The following is a 6,023-nucleotide window of genomic DNA, read 5'->3' as shown; positions in this document are numbered from 1 at the left end:
GTTTGCTGCCTGGGACACCTCCACTGAGAAACCTGAACAAAACCTTCTCCTTTTCCTACACCACCCTCACACCCCTGGTCAACCTACTCATCTACAGCCTGAGGAACAGAGACATCAAGCAAGTCTTGAGAAAAACTATCAGGAAAGCTGTGGCCTGCACTGAGAGTGCGCACAAGCTGTGCACCACTGGCTACAAAACATTCCTGTTTCTTCTCAGAACTGTAGGGATGATCTGGAGGGAACATATTGTGTACCAGGTGTATCTCTGGAGGTGCCTGGCTTTCAGAACACTTTCAGAAAGGCGGGGCGGGGGGTGGGGGTGGGTGGAGAGGGACGGATTCTTTTCAGAAACGTGAGTCTTCACTAAAAGGTAGTGGAAGAAAATGTCTTTGCCTTATTCCTTTGAGGTAAAGAGAACATTCTTGCATGTGGGAACTGTATACACAAGAAATATAATCTTCCTGTATAAGATGCCAAGAAAGATCATCCAGAAAGCTACTAGGGTAATCAGGCACGTGCATCTTGAAAACTAGCAGTTTCAGCAATCTGGCAGTGCTGCTTGTACAGACTGCTGCTCCAGACGTGTGCTCTGAATTGTTTTGGGGATTGTGCTGGCTGTGGTGGGGCTAGCCAGGACAAAGGAGCTAGACAGGAGATGAAGGGCTTAGAAAAAGAAAAGGCTGCTTGGAAAAGATTTCACCCTCCCCCAAGTAGAAGTTCACAGTTCAGTTGCTAAAACTTCTTCATCTCATCTGTTCTTTTTGTTTCGGTTGGTTCTGTTGTTTGGTTTGGGTTGTTTTTTTTTTTTACAGTCATTAACCTTTACTGTTCTTGTTTGCTTAGCATTTGCAAAACCACCACATCTATTTGCAAATTTGTGCCTTCTGGGTGTTTAACAACTTTCTTTGAAAACCAGCCTATTCAGCGAAGGAAAGATACCTGCTCATGTGCCTGCCTGGAATCAGAACCTGCGAGGAGCTCTGGCTGCAGTGAGATCTCTCTGGAGCACTGGCTTTGTAGTGCGAGTGAGGTCTGATTCATTGCCAGAAGGCTTATGGACGGTGGTGAACAGCATGTTTCTCAGGTGTCTGGCAAAGCGATGAGTAACACTTTCTTCTGGCCTCAGGTTATTCGGCCTCAGGTTATTTGGTTGCAAATGAGATCTGCTGATATTACCATTCATGCTCGCTGTGATCCTCCTTTTAAGACTTTCAGGGCAGGATCTTTTTAAATGATCGCCACAATGCATGCAGTGCACTGCAACTGATTCCCAGGAGGCTGTCAATCCCAGTACCACGGGATAACTCATGCATGGGCCTTTTTCCTTTCACTTCAGACAGGACAAACCAGATTTCAGATCATATGCCTGTTGAAAAACTGAATGCCCTAAGGGCCCAGAGAAATGGGACAGGGATCACCTTCCAAGAGACAAGGGTCTTCTCTGATGCACCGAAAAACCTGATACCCAAGGTAACAACAACGTCCCTCTGAGCTGGCTAGCAGGAAGAGAAAGCTGAAGACAGAACTGGTGATGGGTCTCATCAAATGCCAACTCCCTCTCTAGCTTGACGTACTTTCAGGAGTACCTAGTACTGGAAGGGCACATTCACCATTTGCATACAGATAACGCGGTACTGTTAAAGGTCCTTCAGGCGGGAAGGAGATGCTGCATTTGTCACTGTTCTGCTGTCTACCACACTCTCTGTTTTACTGACATGTTCCTATGGATGGGAAGATTGTTGATAATGGATCTATTTCGGTCTGAGACCTGACCGAAACTAAACCATTAGTGGGAGCAGCAGGAAGAAACAAAAAGGCTGATTAATCCTCCCAGAGTGCTTATGTGTTCTGCTGGCAATCCAAATATCAGCTGCTCGTTCTCCCTGGTACTAATAACAATACTCATAAAAAACATCTGTTAGGCTATGATTGTCTTTACGCATCTTGCATATAAGAGGAGAGGAAAAGCACCATCCTTAATATAGGTGCAGCTAGTAGGAGTAGGGCTTCATCATCCCACCCTTTGTCTGAGGTAAATGTTGAGTCTCTGTTGGTGTTTTCAAGGGCTCTCTCTCTGCTGTGGGCTGGCTGTGGTCAGAGCTGGGGTCTTTCTCTTGTGTAAAGAAGAAAAAGGGGCTGCTTTAAGTCCCTGGGAGTTTGGGATAGGAAAAAATGCTTTCAAGCATGTGACCCAAGGGTAGTGAGACAAATATCTGAGAAAAACCTGACTAATGGTTTGTGAAACTCTGTGACAACAGAATTAATGGGAGTCGGGTTGGGGGTGGGAGGGAAACAACTGTAGGAGCCAAAACTCTTTGGGGTTCTGTTCTTGCAGATGTAAATTTTTGGAACTTCAGTTGGAAGCTGCTGTAGCTGAGCAAGAGCAAAACCAAAATGAGAAAAACTTCTGCATGAAGGCTCTTATTTCAGTTTGCATATCTGTGCAGTTGTGTACACAAAATACACTCCTGGCCCATCCTTCCTGTCTGCTCCTCAGCTGTGTTGCATGTTCGTAATCACTCATCAACCTCCACTCTTCCCCAGTGAAAATATCTTCATTATTTTCTTTCTCTCAGCAGTTAAGGAATGTAATTTTTTAACTCCCAGTGGAAGCTTTCAACTTTGGTGTCAAACAAGTTTCAGAACATTGGCAGAGCCCGTCACCCGTGCCCTCCCACTCAGATCAAGTGGATGTGCTCCTTCTGTGTCAAAGGACTTCCTTGTGAGAGTGAAGGTGAGGTAGAGGGCATGTGGGACAGAGAGCTTCACTTGTGATAATAACAGCCTAAGGTTTGTTGAGTTAATTCAGGAATGAATCTGCCGTTATGGTATGGCAGTATACTTCAGAAGGAGTTCTCAGAACAGGCAGGTGTGTATCTTCTGGTCCCACAATCCTTTTGCACTCACTTTACTGTCTTAGCAGCAGCTGTTACCAAAGCCATCTTACCCAGAGGAGGCTGTGTAGACTTGCTCACAAATTTTATTCATCATGACCACCGGAAATGAAAAGAAGCGCAGGGAAAGGAAATATAGATCCTTATATTCATTGAATCCATAGAGCTGACATACTCTGCAACAGCTGATTCATCAGGTCTGTCTGAGAATTTGGGGCTCTTTTCATGACTCTTTACAAGATTCTCATTTCTGTTACTAGTTAAGGTGCTCTGTGGTTTTCCATGCTGATTTATCAGGCTGCTTTTTAGAGTTCTGCAGACCTTTTATGCCTTTTAAGTGATCCGTTTTTCCCCTAAAGATTTCACGTTGGATGAGCTGAGTTAATTGCTCCTTCCCAGCTACTAGTCTTTGCACAGTAATGGGCTTTATTAAATGCCTGTGAGTGTGCAGTGGAGCTACCTGAATATCTTCCCTGTCTGGAGCCACTCAGTTTGCTTAACAACAGCACATAGAGAGGTTTAATTATATGCTGAGTACAGACATTGCTGACAGGTATTTACCTCCCTTCCCTCCTCAGAATATATTTGTTATTGGGGATGACAATTTTAACATTGATGGCTTGTTCACGAATGTGAATATATTCTTTCCATTTTTGACTTTTCATTATTCAGAGAACCATTGGTGGCTACTGAATGTAATCCAGGCCCTAAAGAGACTGAGACATGTGGGTATTCTACTCTGTTTTAGGACAAGAAAAAGAAAATATTTCAGAGAAATCTGTTGTCCAAGAAATTTAGACTGTTTGCTCGTATGTGTAATTAGATTGGATGATAGAAGTAAGGGTGAATAGAGACACAATGTGTTGACAATAACATAGTAAGGTATTCCTATCCTAAAGCAAGAAAGGGCAGAAACTTGAATGATTTTTAAGATATACTTAGCAAGGGAAGATCATGATTTCTACTCCCAAGTCAACTTAATGCTTATTTTGATAAGTACAAATGAAAGGACAACCCCAACATTTGTACTTTTGTGGTTTTTTTTGTAGCAAAACTAAATGCATGAGCATTTGCAATAGCATTTAGCAATAGGTTCAAGATGTGACTCATATGCTCTTTCTCTCATTTAGAACCGCTTGACAACAACCTGTGAGGATGAAAAAGACTAAGGTAACAAAACCCAAGTGATATAAAGTTTAATAAAGCAGAGCTTTAAAATGTTGTCTACATGGTCTATTTTTTAGCATGAAATAATTCCTTGGAAAGAGAGTGAATTCTTAGATAAAGCTACGTCCAGGACAGATTTAAGAAGGCTTTGTACATACAGAAGGTGATATACATTTCACCTGTGTTTAAATCATAACATTTTTGGATACTATTGCCATCTAGGTATCCTATTTTCTGCTACGGACAACATGTGGAGAAACACCTATAGTAAGGGGTAGTTCATGTTGCCTATGTCCAGATGCGGTTAATCACTTTTTGGTGGTACTCTGGGCTTCAAAGTATGAGCCTAGATTAATTTTGACTAGACATCCATCTTTTAGAGGACATAAATTAGGGTAATGGCTCCTGTAGAAACGTAAGTGGTAGAGGGAGCATTACCAGTATATATCACTGTTGATCATAAATTCTTCACTCTTCTAAACAGTCTTCTAGTCTAAGAAAGATCCCTTTTTCAACTCAAAGTAACTGAGAAATGAAACAGTAAAACTATTATAAGGATCTCAAACCTCCTGGTTTCTTTAAAATAACTGTTAAAATCAATTAAAAAATGTCTCCTACATACATATAGTTGTATACATACCTATATGCGCATACACATGTATATCTATATATTTCCTCTTTCCTACTCACATAACAAAAAACTGTGATCACCCCTTTACTTGCCATATTCATTAATGCAGAAATAAACAAAGTGGAAGCAGAGGATGGAAAACCATACTTCCGTGACTGAATTTATTCTTCTTGGTTTCCCCAGCCTTCAAAGTGTTCATGTTTTGCTCTTTGTGGGAGTCTTGGTTATCTACATTTTGACTGTCACTGGGAGTGTCATCATCATTGCCACAGTGGTGAATGACAACTCTCCACAAACCCATGTATTTCTTCTTTGGAAATCTGCCATTTTGGGGAATCATCTATGTCTCGGCCACTCTACCCAAGCTTTTGGCCAGTCTTCTGGATGTCAAGAAGTCTATCAGCACAGCTGGGCGTAAAGCCCAAGCCTTGTCCCACTTTTTCATTGGTGCTACTGAGTTTTTCCTCCTCACAGCCATGTCTTTTGACTAATACATAGCAATATGCAACCCTCTCCACTACATCACCATCATGAGTGGAAAACTGTGGTCAGCTCTCATTTAGATCTTGGATGGGTAGCTTTCTGATTGTCTTTGTGCAAACTGTTCTGGAGTTCACGCTGCCATTCTGTGGCCCCAATATGATCAATAACTTCTACTGTGATGTTGGGACACTGCTGAATCTGGCTTCCACTGAGACCCACCATATTGAATGGCTTATTTTCACTGTTGCTACCATGGTTCTGTTTAGCATTTGCTTTTTGACTGTCATCTCCTACTTCACCATCATTTTTACCATGTTGAGGATCCTACCTCCTTCTGGGAGACAGAACACTTTCTCTACCTGCATTGCTTACCTGACTGTAGTCTTCATGCTTTATGGGGCAGTTGTATTCATTTATGTCAGGCCAAGAGGGCATGCCTCGCTAAATATGAACAAAGTGGTATCCCTTCTGAACACCCTTGTAACGCCACTGCTAAACCCTTTCATTTATACTTTGAGAAACAAAGAAGTGAAGACCTCTTTGGGAAGTACATATCAATAACTTTTATAAAGAAGGCAGATGATTTAGATTATGATTAGGCAGGCAGAAATACTACCTCCTGATTGTGTGATCTGTGGACAGTATTTGACTTACACACTTGGTTGCCTATTCTTCCACTTGTTTATTCTGAGATTATGCTTCCAAGTCTTTTCCAAAGTTTCATTGTTTTCATTATTCATCAAAGCAAAAATTAAAAATAAAAGGGCTCTCTGCCATTTACGGTATTTATTTGTTACTATGAAAGAGATGTTTTATGATTACAAAATTTAATTCTTCTAAAATAAAGA

At 41.6% G+C, this 6,023-nt stretch overlaps 1 pseudogene; it reads left to right on the top strand.

Annotated features, from left to right (window-relative positions):
* Positions 1-4,825: 4,825 nt before the first annotated feature.
* LOC104263644 (olfactory receptor 6X1-like) lies at positions 4,826-5,736 on the top strand (annotated as a pseudogene).
* Positions 5,737-6,023: the final 287 nt, after the last annotated feature.

This window comes from Gavia stellata, chromosome 28 (genome assembly GCF_030936135.1).
Source record: "Gavia stellata isolate bGavSte3 chromosome 28, bGavSte3.hap2, whole genome shotgun sequence".
Taxonomy (NCBI): Eukaryota; Metazoa; Chordata; class Aves; order Gaviiformes; family Gaviidae; genus Gavia; species Gavia stellata.
Note: the sequence above shows the minus strand (reverse complement) of the source record. Positions and strands in the feature narration are given on the sequence as shown.